The 18529-nt window shown below is 49.2% G+C and overlaps 1 long non-coding RNA gene across 1 annotated transcript in view; it reads right to left on the bottom strand.

Annotated features, from left to right (window-relative positions):
- Positions 1 to 1457: 1457 nt before the first annotated feature.
- LOC116969312 overlaps positions 1458 to 18529 on the bottom strand; it is a 17861-nt gene continuing 789 nt past the window's right edge. The window contains exon 3 of the long non-coding RNA XR_004410725.1: positions 1458 to 1468. This is a non-coding gene — a long non-coding RNA (uncharacterized LOC116969312). The remainder of the gene's footprint in view (positions 1469 to 18529) is intronic.

The following is an 18529-nucleotide window of genomic DNA, read 5'->3' on the forward strand; positions in this document are numbered from 1 at the left end:
AAATGACCGGTCAGCGAAGGAGATTGCCTGCGACTGTCTGTAAGTAAATAGCGACCCCACTCCACTGGCTTCGACCAAACGGCGACCTATTTTTAGTCGAGGTCGGTTTCGTTTTTTTTTAAATAATCGCAGGAACATAGAAAAAGCCTCGACTACGCTGAAACCACTTTCCACCATCAGGGAGAGTGACCGGAACCTCCGGGAACCTCACGGAAACCTTGGCTGGGGCGCAAGGTCTCCAGAGCTTTCCATTCAGGTTTCCTAGGTGGGACAGGGACATTAGATAATATACTATAGACAATAGGTGCAGGAGTAGGCCATTCGGCCCTTCGAGCCAGCACCGCCATTCAATGTGATCATGGCTGATCATCCCCAATCAGTACCCCGTTCCTGCCTTCTCCCTATATCCCCTGACCCCTCTATCTTTAAGAGCCCTATTTCGCTCTCTCTGGAAAGCATCCAGAGAACCTGCCTCCGCCGCCTTCTGATGCTGAGAATTCCACAGAATCGCCACTCTCTGTGAGAAAAACTATTTCCTCGTCTCCGTTCAAAATGGCTTACTCCATATGCTTAAACTGTGGCCCCTGGTTCTGGACTCCCCCCAACATCGGGAACATGTTTCCTGCATCTTCTGAATCTTATGGGTTCATCCTTTTTTCCTATTTTATTTCCGGTGCCCGACAATAACTGGGGTCCACAAAACAGTATTAGCATTTCACACTATTCTGTCTCCTACCCCCACACATAATCTTCTCACGCATTTGTCGAACTGTTCATTTGCAGATAACAACGATGCATCAAATTCCCTTGTATATAAACACCGGCTGTGTCACGTGGGTAATCTTTGACCCCATCATTGTACTTATATTCACGCTTTGATCACAGTTGTTACTTATTTCCAATCATTAGATTTGTCTGGGTTCGGCTAGATTTATTATTGTCACATGTACGTAGTTACAGTGAAAAGCGTGGTTGTGCCTGCTATCCACTCAGACCAGTCTCACCATACATGGACACAATAGAATATATCTCTGCAATGTCTTGTAGTCTTGGCTAGACCTATTTCCAGACCAGGCTGTGATGCATCCTGACCTTATGCTTTCAATGGCACTTCTGGATATGTTTGTAGAGGTGTTGTCAGTCTCCTCCGGAGGAAGCAGTGGCAGAAGGTGGAGCACATTCCTAGGCCATGGACACAGGTACACACGGCCACAGGCACAATGCCAAGCTCAGGCCTGTTCAGACAATTAATTATCAAACTGATCCTGCTAACAAGTTCATTTCCATAGCTGGTCACATTAGTCTTCAGTTCCGTCTTGTCCACAAGGAACTTCGCTTGTATGTGTTTAACAAATGGACATCATCGTTTTCTGGAGGAGAGGGTACTCTCCATGCAGATATATCTGAGAGAGTAAATTACATCTCATCTCAGTCACTCCAAGGTGAATTTATATTCTGATCTTCTGATCTTAACATAATCTTCCTTATACCCGTTGGTTATTGCATTGAAGGTCTATCCTGTCAGAGCGTCACAGTCCCACAAATCAATGTCAATAAATTCACTTGTTGGTTTTAGCAACTGTACACAGTAGAGGGGCTGATTAATTTGTGATCGTCTCACATCCACTTTATGCTCTGGGTAAATCTGACCTTCTGACTCTACACCGCTTCAAAGGTAAGTGTCATCTTCTTTAAAAGAGAGAGAGCCAGGACATAATATTCTGTGGACCAATTGCTAGTAAATGTGATTCTGTAATTGGGTCGCATGGACACAGAGAGTTGCTGGGTTTGTTTCTCTGCCATGTGACTATGACTCTTGGTCCAGTCTCTGCATATTTCTCCACATGTGGTGTCACCGTCATTAGTTATAGCAGGACTGTACTGCCATCTCATTGTGTGTCCCAGCTGTAGGGAAAGGTGAGGACTTTGTTCACTGGAGCGGATGAAGCTGCAGGGTGATAATATAAAGTGTGTAAAATCATGAGACGAATAATTAGGATGAATGCAGTCTTTTATCCAGGATGGAAAATCACAAATCAGACATCATAGGGTTAAGGTGAGAGGGGTAAGATTTACAAGGAACCTGAAGGGAAGACTTGACACAAAGATGGTGCTAGGTATAAGGGACAAACATAGGTGAGATAATTTACTTCTGACATTACATATGAGTTTTCTGAGTCTGCTGAGTATATTTTTTTTATGTTGTATTGTAAATGTCCGGCAATTAATACGGTCCACGTTACGGTATCGGGTGTTTTACTGTGTTCTTCCAGCCGCGCCCACTCGTCACCTTGTCTCCACATTTGTCCAACAGTTCATTTGTGGTTAACCGCCATTCAACACCTTCTCTTGTTTAATATATACTGTTTCCGTAACATGGACATTCTTAGAGCCATCGTAGTACGAACATCCCGCTCTGTTCATGGTTGTAACTTATATCAGATCATTAGATCAGGTAAGGTGAGGCTGGTCTATTATTGTCACATGGTCCTAGATGCAGTGGAAAGCGTGACTTTGCTCACTGTCTATTCAGTCCAGATATGCCATACACCGATACAATCAATTAAAATCCTGTAGTTGTAGCGTGGAGGATGTTACAGAATGCAGAGTATAGTGTATTATATAGCATATCGTGCTGAATATTGTTGGTTATTTCCATCAAACCCTGAATTCTCCGTGTATTAATGAGAATCAATAACCTTAGTTCAAGTCACATTGTGTCATTCAGTTCTCCGTCTAACTTGACAAGTGCAGTTGGATAATTTGAGTTCTGTAAAAAAACACAAAACAAAGAATGTTTGTAAAAATATTATTTAAATGTGCATGTTTATATCTGGAACAATGGAACAATAAGCCGTGAAAGATCCCTCTGGGGACACGATGTTGTAGACAATTAAAATGAGAGGCGTTTTAGGTTTGAGCTTCAGGTTTAAGTTTGATATTGTTACACGAGTACATGTGAATAGCGATATGTTGCATGCTATCCAAACACATCAGATATATCATATATTGACAGTATCAGTTCAAACTCCAGGACAACGAGTGGTGGGCTAATGGATTCACATGGAGAATGAGCTACCAGAGGAGGTCGTTGAGGGAGTCATTGTTACAACATTGTTGCATTGTTACAACTAAGTTACAGAGAAAGGTTGAATAAGTTAGGTCTTTATTCTGTGGAGCGCAGAAGGTTAAGGGGGGACTTGATAGAGGTCTTTAAAATGATGAGAGGGATAGACAGAGTTGATGTGGATCAGCTTTTCCCTTTGAGAATAGGGAAGATTCAAACAAGAGGACATGACTTCAGAATTAAGGGACAGAAGTTTAGGGGTAACATGAGGGGGAACTTCTTTACTCAGAGAGTGGTAGCGGTGTGGAATGAGCTTCCAGTGGAAGTGGTGGCGGCAGGTTCGTTGGTATCATTTAAAAATAAATTGGATAGGCATATGGATGAGAAGGGAATGGAGGGTTATGGTATGAGTGCAGGCAGGTGGGACTAAGGGAAAAAAGTTGTTCGGCACGGACTTGTAGGGCCGAGATGGCCTGTTTCCGTGCTGTAATTGTTATATGGTTTGTTATATGGTTAACATTGCAATGGGAGTTAAACTGCTTAGTGGATAGGAACGATTTGGGGTTATGTGGGCGAAAGATGGATTGGAGTGATTCGTGCAGATGGGGCACATCGGTCGGCAGCTGGGCCGAAAGGTCTATTACCGTGTTCTCTGACAATATATAGAGCCATGTGGAAGATACAGAGTGAGGCATATAGTTCGCACCATTGAGAGTATTGTAGTGCATCTGTTACTTGGAGGATCATCCACTATAGGACATCCACTATAAACCCACTGACTCCCATGGCTATCTAGTCTACTCTTCTTCCCACCCTGCTTCCTGTAAGGACTCCATCCCCTACTCCCAATTCCTCCGTCTACACCGCATCTGCTCCCAGGATGAGGTGTTCCACACCAGGGCATCGCAAATGTCCTCATTCTTCAGGGAACGGGGGTCCCCTCCAGCACTATAGACGAGGCTCGCACCAGGGTCTCTTCCATACCTCGTAACCCCCCCCCCCCCCCCCCCCACTCGCAACAAGGGCATAGTCCCCCCAGTCCTCACCTTTCAACCCACTAGTCCCCTCCCATTCCGTATCCGAACTCTCTGTCCTGGGTCTCCTTCAGGGCCAGAGTGAGCAACACCGGCAATTGGAGGAACAGCACCTCATATTCCGCTTGGGGAGTCTGCATCCTGGTGGCATGAACATTGAATTTTCACAATTCTGTTAGCCCTTGGTGTGTCCTCCACGTTCCCAGCTCTCCCTCAGCCCTCGTGCCTTCTCCTCCTTTTTCCTTTCTTCCCCCCCCCCCCCCCCCCCCCCTCTCAGTCCGAAGAAGGGTTTCGGCCCGAAACGTTGCTTATCTCCTTCACTCCATAGATGCTGCTGCACCCGCTGAGTTTCTCCACCATTTTTGTATAGTCGATTTTCCAGCATCTGCAGTTCCTACTCTATTTATAACTGCAATTTCTCGCGGTCTTGGCAGACCAGTTCCCACTCCAATCTGTGGTGCAACCCGACAATATGCTTTCCACGATATATCCCGAGAAGCTTGTCAGTCACTGGAGACAAGCCACATTACCTCAGACTCCTGCTGTAGTAGACGCGTTGATGTGCCTTCTTGGAAGTCGCATCAATTGATTACCCTGCGACAGATCGTTGGTAATCTAACACCTTGTAACTTGAGCACTCGACCATTTTCAATTCCACACCATTGATGCAGCTGTGGGCTGTAATGCACCATGCTTCATGAAGTCAATAACTACGTCCTTCAACTTGCTGACATGGAAAGAGGGGTTATTGTCCTGACATCGTGTCACTAAGTTCACTATCTTCGTCTTCTATTCCATCTCCACGAAGCACATTATTTGACCCATCCCATTTGTTCAATCGGCTAACTCGTAAATACAATAAGAGCCGGGTTTGGCCGCACTGTGGCGAGTGTAAATGAGGTATAGTAACGGGCGGAAAACCAATACTTGCAGGCGCTGATGTTATTCTGGAGGAAGTGTAATCTGTAATCACTGACTGAGGACTGTTGGTGCTAAAATCGAGCATTCAGTGGAAGAGTGGGAAAAGATTACCCGGTCCCGGAGTTTGGAAAAGCTAACCATCCCATCCTTTTGCGCATACATGTACACATTGCTAAACGCATACAGTAAAGTTCGAGACTGTTCTTACTTTCAATATTATCCGCGAACTGACCTAGTCACCAGTAGTGGCTACCTCGCCTACAGGCTGTCTGTCCTTTCTTCTTCTTTCTTATTTTTAATGTATTAAAAAGTATGTTTTAGTGATCCTTGGTTTGTTTTATGTGGGGTTGTGTGTGAGGGGGGGGGGGGGGGGGACTTTTATTCAATCTCTTTCTTCGACGGAGATGCGATTTTTTCCGCATCATATCTCCGTCCGCACTGTGCGCTGACACCGTGGAGTTGGCGGCCTCTCCTGGAGACCGATCTGGCGCTCCAGGCCGCGGGAGTCGGCGGGACTTTAACATCGCGGACCTTGCGATGCCTTTGCCGGGGATCGAAGCGCCAACCGCGGGGCCTGTGGGCTTTAACATCGTGGATCCCGCTGTCTCTGGTAAGAAGAGGCCGAGTTGGGAGCTCCATGCCGCGGAGGGAGTTTCAACCGCCCCGACGCGGGAGTTATGATCACCCCGACGGGGGCTTTGATCGCTCCGACTGCGGATTGTTTGATAGACCCGACCAGGAGAGTATACAGAGGAAGAAGGTTGGACTTTGTTGCCTTCTTGCATAGTGAGTAATGTGGGGAATTCGCTGTGGTGGATGTTAACTTGTATGTAATTGTGTGTCTTGTTGCTTTTGTTTCGTATGGCTGTGTGGTAATTCGCAAATCACTGCAGCGTAATTGGCACATGGGGCAACAAAGGTCATTTGAACCATTTGAGCTGCTCGAAGTTCTGTTCTTGGCTCCTCAAACAATGAAGCTCAGATCCAATAATGATCGGGTGTTGAACAATTTCCAGCTTTTCAATGATGGGGACATCACGTGGACGGCAAGAGAACTGCATGGGAACCGGCACGAATCCATCAATAAGTCATTTGTGGAAAACATGCAGGTTCCGCGTGTATGTTGGGTAATTCGCTGCGTAAGATCACCAATAATCCGCTTCCCAGATCTGAAGAAATAAGTGCAACTCTGTGTCTCCTTTCTTCAGTAGACGATGGTGACAAACCAGCTGCTTCCCAACATGTCGGCCGCAATTCGATTCCTGGTCTCCTCAGTTGACCCGATCAACGCGAACACCGCCTCCCGAGAGCTTTGGAGATTTCGTTCATATTCCAATTAATAACCAAACGAATAAGAATAATAAGATATGATGAATGGCGGTAAAATGGATTCCATGACAAATTATTATTGACTGACCCACAATAGTCGATGGTTCAGGTATGGAACTCCCGCCCTTCTCATTTTCCCGGTAAAGCGGTGAACCTCCGAGTGCATCTTCCTGGCCTCTTTATTGCCGAATCCTCCAGAAATCGAGGGAAGATCCCGACATGTCTCGACGATAAGTTCACACGGAGTGACGCATGTCTCTTCAACACATCATCTTCTCGCCCCTGTAGTTATTCGTTTATAACCGCTCTCTGATGATTTTACAGCTTTGCTGACATGTGGCGCGCTGTTTGAACACAAAACCCCAACGTACACAGAAATTGATGGAGACAAGTCAGGCAGCACCAAGAGTCATAACGTCAAAGAGTAATGAAACGCCCTAAGGCCCAACTTGACCACACCATCTAAAATAGCCAATCAAAGCTTGAATATTTGCCGAGTTCAATCCCTATCTTACTCTAAGCCTCCCCTATCTACAAGTCCAAACGTTTATTTGAAATTGTGTTTTTGAATTGTGTTCTTACTCAACTACCTCATCTGGCGCACAGTCGGTATATACAACATCCACAGTGTAAATAAAAAACGGTCATTTTAAACTAGACTAAGTGGGGCCCGTTGGGTCCCACCTTCATACCGGATGGCTGGTCCCCCAACGCTGGTCTCTCCACCTATTCTGGACGTCTTGCGGGCCGAAGGGACTGTTTCCAGAGGGCTAGTATGGACATTGTGGGCCGAATGGATTCTTGGGCTGGCATGTGGTTTTTGCAACTGTCCTTTCGCAACTGTGGTTTGGCAACTGTGGCTGGGAGAAATAACCACTTTATTAGGTCCGACTGACTGCGGAAGGCCTATAGTGGAGACACTGCGCTCTGCCGTTTGAGTATTCAGAAAAGTTTACAGTCATATATACAGGTATGGTGTGTGAGTGTTTGTATCTTTCTTTTTGTCTGTATGTATGTGTGAGTGTGTCTTTGTGTGTGTGTAAGTGTAAGTGTGTGTGTCTGTGTGTCTGTATGTGTGTCTGTCGGTGAGTGTGTCTGGCTGTGTGTGTATCTGTCTGTCTGTGTGTCTGTCTGTATGTTTGTGAGTTTCTGTGTATGTGTCAGTGTCTGTGTATGTGTTAGTGTGTGTGTGTGTGTGTGTGTGAGAGTGTCTGCCAGTATGTCTGTCTGTGTGTCTGTCTGTGACCGTGTGTTTGTGTAAGTTTGTGTGTGTCTGTCTGTGTGGGTGTGTGTGAGTGTGTGTTTGTGTGTATCTGTCTGTGAATGTGTGTTTGTTGTGTGAGTCTGAGTGTATGTGTGTGTGTGTGTATGACTGTTTGTGTGTATGTATTTGTGTTTGTATGTTTGTGTGTGTGTCTGTGTGTGTGTGTGTGTGTACGAGTGTGAGTGTCTGTGTGTGTGTGTGAATGCATGTGTGTGCACTCTGCTTGAAATGCTGAAAATTTGGATTTGCTGGCTTGGAGTGCTGTGAGGTTGGACTTGCAGCCCGCACTACGCTTCAAGTGCTGTGAGATTGGACTTGCAGGCCTCCACTGAATGATGTATGAGGTAAATTCTCAGATTTCTTTGTTAAAATTGAACCACTCAATCTCTCTATATTAAAATAGCATTTTTTTATATCACCAGCAAAGTGACATCATGAGGCAGTGGGGAGCAGACCACAACAAGAACTTGAGAAATCTCATCTCATTTAAATTGTTGATATTTTTTCAGTCATTCACATTTTAATGTTTAATAAATCCTTTTTTGCACTTGCCATGCCTGCGTGTTCTTCTTCACAATGGGAACCTAATAGGCAGGAATGGCTGTGCTGTCGGAGAGCCACTAAGAATGCGTGGGGGGTGGTTGAGGGTAGATGTACTGAATGTGTGGGGGAGAGGGGAATGGCAAGGAGCAGTGGGGGTGGGTGAAGGGAGGAAGGGTGACTGAGTGAACTGCCACCACACCAGCCGTGAGTGAGTGGATCGCCAGCACACCAGCCATGAGTAAGTGAACTGCCAGTCCACCAGCCAGAAGTGACTGAAGTGCCAGCCCACCAGCTGTGACTTAGTGAACTGCCAGCCCACCAGCCATGACTCACTGAACTGTAGTCCAATAATCAATTCAGTCCACAATGTCCTGTCCATACTAGCCCTCTGGAAACCAGTCCATTCAGTGCACAACACCCATACTAGCGCTCCAGAGGTTTACGTAAGGATAGACTTTCCTCCTTCATTGCTGTGATCTGCAAAAAAGATAAAAATTGCTAAAATTGATTGTCCACCCTCTACCCAATCTATCTCGCAGAGGCTGTCACCTGTTTTCGGCAGAATGTCTGGCAGTTTCTCATTTGCCAGCCCGCCAGGCCTCAGTTACCGAGCTGCCAGCCTGCCATGCCTGAGTGACTGAACTGCCAGGCCTGAGTGACTGAGCTGCCAGGATTCAGTGATTGAGCTCTCAGGCTTCAGTGCCTGAGCTGCAAGCCCAAGAATCAATTCGGCCCACAATGTCTATACTAGCCCTCTGGAAACCAGCCCTTTCAGCCCACAACAACCATGCTAGCGCTCCAGAAAGTCAGCCCCCACTGGCTAGCAATATTGGAATTTGTGGATAAGTGGAATATTGCATTGGGGGACCAGCCCTCCCATGTGAAGCTGGGACCCAACAGGTCCCACTCAGTCTAGTATATTTTATAAATAGCTGCGGTCCCATTCTCTATCCATGTCAATATCCAACCCCAATACCATGTGCTGAAATTGTAGCCACTAATCTCCTGTGTGAGATCTTAACAAATGCTTACTGAAAGTCCAGGTACACTACATCCACTGGCTCTCCCGTCCATTTTACTTGTTGCATCCTCAAAATGGATGATGCAATGTTTCTGCAACCTATGAGACATGTCGCTGGTTTCATGGTGTTGTAAACAATGGAGATGACAGGCGCTTTAGGTTTTCGGTTCAGGTTTAGGGATATTATTGGCACATGTACCGATGTACAGTGGAAAAACATTGTTCTGCATGCTACCCAAACAGATTACATACATCATTTATAGATGTTATCAGTTCAAACGCGATGATACAGGTCACTGGGCATAAGGATCGCTCGCTAGGTCGCTACATGGATTCGCACAGCGGGTGGTGCAAATATCAAATTAGCTGCCAAAAGTGGTAGCTGAGGTAGAAACTACACAGGATCTAAAATACATTTGGCCAAACACAAATAGGAACTGACATGCGCCAAAAAAACGGCAGGTGGGACTAATGTGAATGGTGTACATTGATCGGCGTTGACAGATTGGGCAGAAGGACCTGTTCGTGCGTTGTGTGACTCATGCGAATAATAGAGAAAAGTGGCAATAGAGAGAGAAGAATGCATTGATCAGCATTGTAGCACTATTTTATACATCATCACCTCAGACAAAGTTCAATGTCCATAATGGTGTAAAGGGGATTGAATAGTGCCCTAGCCTCTGCAGGGACCGTTCATATACCCGATAGCGGAGGAAATGTGTCAGTACTTCCTCTTCTTTGAATCTCATAGTTTCCATAGCTACTCTACTAGTTTCCCTTACCTCACATAATTCAATATCCTTCTCCTTGGTGAATACCGAAGAAAAGAAACTGTTCAATATCTCCCCCATCTCTTTTGGCTCTGCAGATAGCTGTCCACTCTGTTTCTCCAATGGACCAATTTTATCCCTCGTTATCCTTTTTCTATTAATATATCTGTAGAAACCCTTTGGATTTACTTTCACCTTACTTGCCAAAGCAACCTCATAACTTCTTTTAGCTTTTCTAATTTCTTTCTTAAGATTCTTTTTACATTCTTTATACTCCTCAAGCACCTCATTTACTCCATGCTGCCTATAATTATTGTAGATCTCTCTCTTTTTCCGAACCGTGTCCAATTTCCCTTGAAAACCATGGCTCTTTCCAATTTTTACTATTTCCTTTCAACCGAACAGGGACATAAAGATTCTGTACTCTTTAAATTTCCCCTTTAAATGTACTCCATTTCTCTTCCACATCTTTCCCATAAAACAAACTGTCCCAATTTACTCCTTTTAAATCATTTCGCATCTCCTCAAAGTTAGCCTTTCTCCAATCAAAAATCTCAACCCTAGGTCCAGTTCTGACCCTCTCCATAATTATATTGAAACCATCTCAGAGGCATTCTACAAACTCTCTTTCTTGAGGTCCTGAACCAAGCTGATTTTCCCAGTCTACCTGCATATTGAAATCCCCCATCACCACAGTGGCCTTACATTTGTTACATGCCAGTTTTAACTCCTGCTGTAACTTACACCCTATATCCCGGCTACTATTTGGGGGTCTGTAGATAACACCAATTAGTGTCTACTTGCCTTTGCAATTCCTCAACTCAATCCACAGTGACTCTATCTCGTCAGTCCCTATGTCTTCCCTCACAAGGGACTGAATTCCATTCCTCACCAGCAGAGCTCCTCTGCCCACCTGCCTGTCCTTTCTATAGGATGTATAACCCTGAATATTAAGTTCCCAGACCCGATCCTCCTGCAGCCTGAGATGAGAGAGGGGCGTAGAGGAGTGGAGGGAGAGGGAGGGTAGGAGAGAGGGGGGATGAGAGGAGAGGCGGAGGGGGGAGATGGGAGGAGGGACGAGGAAAGCAGAGGAGGTCACTGGAGGGTAGTGGAGAAGGGAGGAGGGGATAGGAGCGGGGACGTGGGGGGAGGAAAGAAGAGGAGAAGGGGGTACGGGAGTGGAGAGGAGAGCAGAGGAGAGGAGACAATCTCTCATGTCCACCATATCGGAATTATCTTTGGTGCTTATTTGAGGGGAGGGGGAGGGAGAGGGTGGAGAGAGAGAGGAGGGGGTTGAAAGGGGAGGGGATGAGGGGAGAGGAGAGGAGATGTGGGAGGAGGTTAGCAGTGGGGAGGAAAGGTGAGGAGTTGAGAGGGGAGAGGAGAGAAAAAGGGAGGGGAGGAGAGGAGAGCAGAGGGGAGAACAGGACGGGAGAGGAGTGGGGAGGAGAGGGAGAAGAGGGGAGGGGAGTGGCAAGAAGAGAGGGGAGGAAGGGAGAGGTAAGGAGGAGAGGAGACAATCTCTCCACCACCAATTTGGTGCTGGAGTTGAGGGGAGGGGAGAGGAGAGGAGAGGAGAGGAGGGGGAGTAGGGGATAGGAAAAAGGAGGGGGGAGGAGAGGGGAGAATAGAGCAGGGAGGATAGGAGAGGGGTGGTGAGGGGAGGTGAGTAGAGGAGGGGAGGGAGAGGGAGGGTAGGAGAGAGGGGGATGAGAGTAGTGGAGGGAAGGAGAGGAGAGGAGAAGGGAGTGGAGGACGAGAAGAATGGGAGACGGAGGGGAGCCGAGAGGAGAAGAGGTGAGGGGGGAGATGTGAGGAGGAACGAGAGCAGAGGAGGAGGAGAGGGGAGTGGAGGGTAGTGGAGAAATGGAGGAGAGGGAGAGGGGAGGAGAGGAGAGGGGAGGGGAGGAGAGGAGAGGGGAGCGGTGGAGAGGAGAGGAGAGGGGAGCGGAGGAGAGGAGAGGGGTGGAGAGGGTAGGTGAGGGGAGGAGAGAGGTGGAGGGAGGAGAGGAGAGGAGAGGAGGGAAGAGAGGTGGAGGGGAGGGAAGAGAGAAGAGGAAAGTATAGGAGAGGAGAGGAGGGGCAAGAAAGGCGGGGGTAGGGCGAGAGGAGAGAAGGGAGGGGGAGGTGAGGGAAGCAGAGGAAAGGAGAGAGGTGGAGAACGGAAAGGGGAGTTGAAGGGAGAGGAGAGGAGAGGAGAGGAGAGGAGAGGAGAGGAGAGGAGAGGAGAGGAGAGGAGAGGAGAGGAGAGGAGAGGAGAGGAGAGGAGAGGAGAGGAGAGGAGAGGAGAGGAGAGGAGAGGAGAGGAGAGGAGAGGAGAGGAGAGGAGAGGAGAGGAGAGGAGAGGAGAGGAGAGGAGAGGAGAGGAGAGGAGAGGAGAGGAGAGGAGAGGAGAGGAGAGGAGAGGAGAGGAGAGGAGAGAAGAGAAGAGGACAATCTCTCACCTCCATTACATTACAATGATATTTGGTACAGGATTTGAGGGGATGGGAGAGAGAGAAACAGGGAGGAGAGGACAGGGGAGGGGAGGAGAGGAAAGGAGGAGGGAGGGGAGGAGAGGAGAGGAATGGAGAGGGGAGACAAGAGGGGAGTGGAGGGGAAGGGCAGGAGGTGAGGTGAGGAAAGGGGAGCAGAGGAGATGAGAGAGTAGAGGAGATGAGAGAGTAGAGGAGAGAGGAGAGGAGAGTAGAGAGATGAGGTGAGAGGAGAGGGAGACAAAGGGGCACGGGAGATTGAGGGGAGCAGAGAGGAGGGGAGGTGAGGAGCGGAGAGGGGGAGGATGAAGAAGAGAGGGAAGAGGAGGGGAGTGGAGAGGAGACAATCTCTCACCTAGTTCATATTACAATTATCTTTAGTGCTGGTTTTGCTGGGAGGGGAGGGAGAGGAAGGGGAAGAATGGAGAGACAATAGACAAGAAACAATAGGTGCAGGAGTCGGCCATTCGGCCCTTCGAGCCATCACCGCAATTCAATGTGATCATGGCGGACCATCCCCAATCAGTACACCGTTCCTGACCTCCCCATATCACCTGATTCCACTATCTTTATGAACCCTAGCTAGCTCTCTCTTGAAAATATCCAGAGAGCAGGCCTCCACCACCCTCTGAGGTACAGAATTCCACACTCACAACTCTCTGTGAGAAAAAGTGTTTCCTCATCTCCGTTCAAAATGGCCGACCACTTATTCTTAAACTGTGGCCCCTGGTTCTGGACTCCCCCAACATCGGGAACATGTTTCTTGCCTCTAGCATGTCCAAACCCTTAATAATCTTATATGTTTCAATAAGATCCCCTCTCATCCTTCTAAACACCAGAGTGTACAAGCCCAGCCGCTCCATTCTCTCAGCATATGACAGTCCCGCCATCCCAGAAATTAACGTTGTAAACCTACGCTGCACTCCCTCAATAGCAAGAATGTCCTTCCTCAAATTAGGGAACCGAAACTGCGCACAATACTCCAGGTGTGGTCCCACTAGGGCCCTATACAACTGCAGAAGAACCTCTTTGCTCCTATACTCAGCTCCTCTTGACCAACATGCCATTCGCTTTCTTCACTGCCTGCTGTGCCTGCATGCTTACTTTCATTGACCTATGAACAAGGACCCCCAGATCCCATTGTACTTCCCCTTTTCCCAACTTGACACCATTTAGATAGTAATCTGCCTTCCTGTTTTTGCTACCAAAGTGGATAACCTCACATTTATCCACATTAAACTGCGTCTGCCAAGCATCTGCCCACTCCCCCAACCTGTCCACGTTACCCTGCATTCTCATAGCATCCTCCTCACAGTTCACACTGCCACCCAGCTTTGTGTCATCTGTAAATGTGCTAATGTTACTTTGAATCCATTCATCTAAATCATTGATGTATATTGTAAATAGCTGCGGTCCCAGCACCAAGCCTTGCGGTACCCCACTAGTCACTGCCTGCCATTCTGAAAGGGACCCGTTAATCCCTACTCTTTGTTTCCTGTTTGCCAACCACTTCTCTATCCATGTCAACACTCTACCCCCAATACCATGTACCCTAATTTTGCCCACTAATCTCCTATGTGGGACCTTATCAAATGCTTTCTGAAAGTCCAGGTACACTACGTCCACTGGCTTTCCCTTGTCCATTTTCCTAGTTACATCTTCAAAAAATTCCAGAAATTTAGTCTTCCCCAACACTGATGTCAGGCTAACTGGTCTATCATTCCATTTTCTCTGTCCCGCCTTTCTTAAAAAGTGGGATAATATTAGCTATCCTCCAAGTTAAGAGAGAGTTAGATAGAGCTCTAGGGGCTAGTGGAGTCAAGAGATATGGGGAGAAGGCAGGCACGGGTTATTGATAGGGGATGATCAGCCATGATCACAATGAATGGCGGTGCTGGCTCGAAGGGCCAAATGGCCTCATCCTGCACCTATTGTCTATGTTTCTGTATTAATCCACAGGAACTGATCCTGAATCTATAGAACATTGGAAAATTATCAGCAATGCATCCACGATTTCTAGAACCACTTCCTTAGAAGAGAGGCGAGCAGAAGAGAGACGGGGTGGAAAACAGCAGGGAGGAGGAGAGTGGAGAGGGGTAGAGAAAGGAGGGGAGAGAAGAGGGGAGAGAAGTGTGGAGGGGAGGGGTAAGATGAGAGGCGATGTGATGGGGAGAGGAGAGGGAGCAGAGGATGGGAGGAGAGGAGAGAGGAGGAGAGGGGAAGAAAAGAGAGGAGATGTGGTGAATAGATGAGGGGATGATGAGAGAGGCGAGGGGAAGAGGAAGAGGGAGGGGGAGGGGGAGGGGGAGGGGAGAGGGGAGGGGGGAGAGGGGAGGGGAGGGGAGGGGAGGGGGGGGGAGGGCAGGGGAGGGGGGAGGAGAGGGGAGCGGAGGAGAGGAGAGGAGAGGGGAGCGGAGGCGAGGAGAGGGGTGGAGAGGGTAGGTGAGGGGAGGAGAGAGGTGGAGGGAGGAGAGGAGAGGAGAGGAGGGAAGAGAGGTGGAGGGGAGGGAAGAGAGAAGAGGAAAGTATAGGAGAGGAGAGGAGGGGCAAGAAAGGCGGGGGTAGGGCGAGAGGAGAGAAGGGAGGGGGAGGTGAGGGAAGCAGAGGAAAGGAGAGAGGTGGAGAACGGAAAGGGGAGTTGAAGGGAGAGGAGAGGAGAGGAGAGGAGAGGAGAGGAGGGGGAGGGGGGGGGAGGGGGGAGGGGGGAGGGGGGAGGGGGGAGGGGGGAGGGGAGGGGGGGGGAGGGGGGAGGGGAGAAGGGGAGAGGGGAAGGGGGGGGGGGGGAGGGAGGGAAGGGGAGAGGGGAGGGGAGGGGAGGGGAGGGGAGGGGAGGGGAAGGGAGGAGAGGGGAGGGGAGGGGAGGGGAGGGGAGGGGAGGGGAGGGGAGGGGAGGGGAGGGGAGGGGAGGGGAGGGGAGGGGAGGGGAGGGGAGGGGAGGGGAGGGGAGGGGCGGGGCGGCGCGGCGAGGGGCGGGGCGGCGAGGGGCGGGGAGGGGCGAGACAAGGCCTGACGAGGCGAGACGAGACGAGACCAATCTCTCGCCTCCACTATATTAGTTATCATTGGTGCTGGATTTGAGTGGAAGTGGGAGAGAGAGGACATTTACCCTGGAAGACAAAACAATTCTGCCAGGTTTTAACACTCTGGCCAAGCAGCAAACAGCAGAGTAACTGTCTTGCAACATTATTTACATTATTTACAATCCCTTTGCAGCAATCCAATCAAATTCATGCATTTACAATACAATGGAGTTCCTCGGCAAGATTCTCCTACATACTAACAATTACAAATATCCTTGGACCTTCCTTATCTGAGCTACTGATCTGGGACCTAGACTTCCTGGCACCAGCTAGCAGCCTGCGGCTTCTTATACACAAATGGCTAAAAGGCCTTTTGAATGCATGAATCTGCTTTATTTTGGCCAGGATTTACAAGAAGCAGGGAGGAGAGGTGAGGAGAGGAGAGGAAAGGAGGGGAGAGAGGTGGGTATGTGGAGGAAATGTGAGGGGAGGAGATGAGAAGAGAGGAGAGGATAGAGGAGAGAGACATTCAGTCACCTAGTCCACTTTGCAATTATCGTTGGTGCTAGTTGTGAGGGGAGAGAGAGGGAAAGAGAGAGGAGGGGATTAGTGGAGAGACGGAGAGAGGAGAGGAGGGGAGATGAAACATAGAAACATAGAAAATAGGTGCAGCAGTAGGCCATTTGGCCCTTCGAGCCTGCACCTCCATTCGATATGATCATGGCTCATCATCCAACTCACTATCCCATCCCAACACAAGTCCAACCTCTGTTGTCTGAAGAAGGGTCTGAAGAGGGGTTTCGGCCCGAAACGTCGCCTATTTCCTTCGCTCCATAGATGCTGCTGCACCCGCTGAGTTTCCCCAGCAATTTTGTGTACCTTCGATATTCCAGCATCTGTAGTTCCCTTTTGAACACAAGTCCAACCTCCGCAGTTTTGGGGACAGAGCCTTCTCCAGGGCAGCTCCCAGGCTCTGGAACTCCCTCCCCCAACTGATCCGTAATTCCGTGTCCCTCACCATCTTCCAGTCCCGCCTCAAGACCCATCTCTTCACTTCTGCCTATCCTTAGCCCCACGTCCCCCTCCTTTTTCATCTGTGCATTAATTGCCTCATACTGTGTTTTGTATTGAATTCTGTCTTTACTTTGTGTACTAGTCATGTCTCTACTATTTATTTCATTCCCCTTACATGTTTTTCCTCCTCTACCTGCTAAATTTTTTGTAAGGTGTCCTTGAGACTCTTGAAAGGCGCCCATAAATAAAATGTATTATTATTATTATTATCCCTGCCTTCTCTCCATACCCCCTGATCCCTTTAGCCACAAGGGCCACATCTAACTCCCTCTTAAATATAGCCAATGAACTGGCCTCAACTACATTCTGTGGCAGAGAATTCCACAGATTCACCACTCTCTGTGTAAATGAAGGGGAGCGGGAGATTGAGGGGGAGCAGAGAGGAGGGAGGAGAGGAGAGAAGAGGGGAAGGGTGAAGAGGGGAGGGGAGTGAAGAGGAGACAATCTCTCACCTATCCATTTTGCCATTATCTTAGGTGCTGGTTTTGAGGAGAGGGGAGGAGAGAGGAGGGGAGGTGTGAAGAGGGGAGGAGAGGCGTGAAGAGGAAAGAAGGGGTGGAGAGCTGGAGAGGAGATGAGAGGAGAGGAGTGGAGAGGGGAGGGGAGAGGTGAGAAAAAGGGACAATCTCTCGCCACCACCATATCACAAATATGTTTTTTTGTAATATGTAATATGTAATGGAAGGAGAAGAGAGAACAGGACAGGAGAGGGTAGGGGAGGGTAGGGGATGGGAGGAGAGGAGAAGAGGTGAAGATAGGGGTGGAGGGAATGGGATAGGAGAGATGGGAAGAGGAGAGGGGAAGATGAGAGGAGAAGAGAGAGCAGGAGAGGGGAGGAGGGGAAGGAGAGGAGGGGAGTTGGTTGCAGAGGAGATGAGAAGGGAGCAGAGGGGAGGAGATGTGAGTGGAGGAAAGAGGAGAGGAGATGAGAGCGGGATGGTTAGGAGAGGGGAGTTTGGAGGGGAGAGCAGAGGAGAGGGTGGTGGGGAGAGGAGAGGGGCAGAGTGGAGAGGGAGGGAGAGTGGATGGGAGTGGAGGGGAGGAGAGGGGGTGTGTATGGGAGTGGAGAGGGGAGGAGAGGGGGAGTGGAGAGGGGAGGAGAGGGGGAGTGGAGAGGGGAGGGGAGGGGAAATGGAGAGGGGAGGAGAGGGGGAGTGTATGGGAGTGGAGCGGGGAGTGGAGGGGGAGTGGAGAGGGGAGGAGAGGGGGAATGGATAGGGGAGGAGAGGGGGAGTGTATGGGAGTGGAGAGGGGAGGAGAGGGGGAGTGGAGAGGGGAGAGAGGGGAAGTGGGTGGGAGTGGAGGGGAGGAGAGGGGGAGTGGATGGGAGTGGAGAGGGGAGGACAGGAGATGCGAGGAGAAGCGACGGGCAGAGATGGGATGGGTGGAGGAGAGAGGTGGAGAGGTGAAGAGGACGGGAGCGAAGAGTAGAGGAGAGGAGAGAGGGGAGGTGACAATCTCTCACCTACACCATATTCCAGTTATCTTTAGTGCTGCATTTGTGGGGAGGGGAGAGAGAGGGAGAGGGAGGGGAGTAAAGAGGAGGAGAGGAGAGGAGAATCGCTCACCTCCACTATATTACAATTATCTTTGGTGCTGGATTTGAGGGGAGGGGAGAAGAGAGGGAGAAGGAGGGGAGGAGAGTGGACGCGAGGAGTGGAGAAGGGAATAGAGGAGAGCAGAGGGGAGGGGAGGAGAGAGGGAGGGGAGGGGAATAGAGAAGAGAGGAATGGAGGGGAGGAGAGGGGAGGAGAGAGGGAGAGGGAGGGGAGAGAGGAGAGGAGTGGAGAGGAGCAGGGCCATCTTAACGCATGGACACGCTGGGCAGTTGCCCGGGGCCCACGAGCATAGAGGCCACATGCTAATCTATGTATTGTAGAATGTTATTGTAGAACATGAAAACAAAGAAGAACATGGCAAGTGCATGACGGCATATTTGATTCGGCATAAAGATACTGGAAGTGTAGGGGCCCCAGTGCACTGCTTTGTCCGGGGGCCTAGAATGCTGTTAA

This window comes from Amblyraja radiata, unplaced genomic scaffold, assembly GCF_010909765.2.
Source record: "Amblyraja radiata isolate CabotCenter1 unplaced genomic scaffold, sAmbRad1.1.pri S153, whole genome shotgun sequence".
NCBI classification, from domain to species: domain Eukaryota; kingdom Metazoa; phylum Chordata; class Chondrichthyes; order Rajiformes; family Rajidae; genus Amblyraja; species Amblyraja radiata.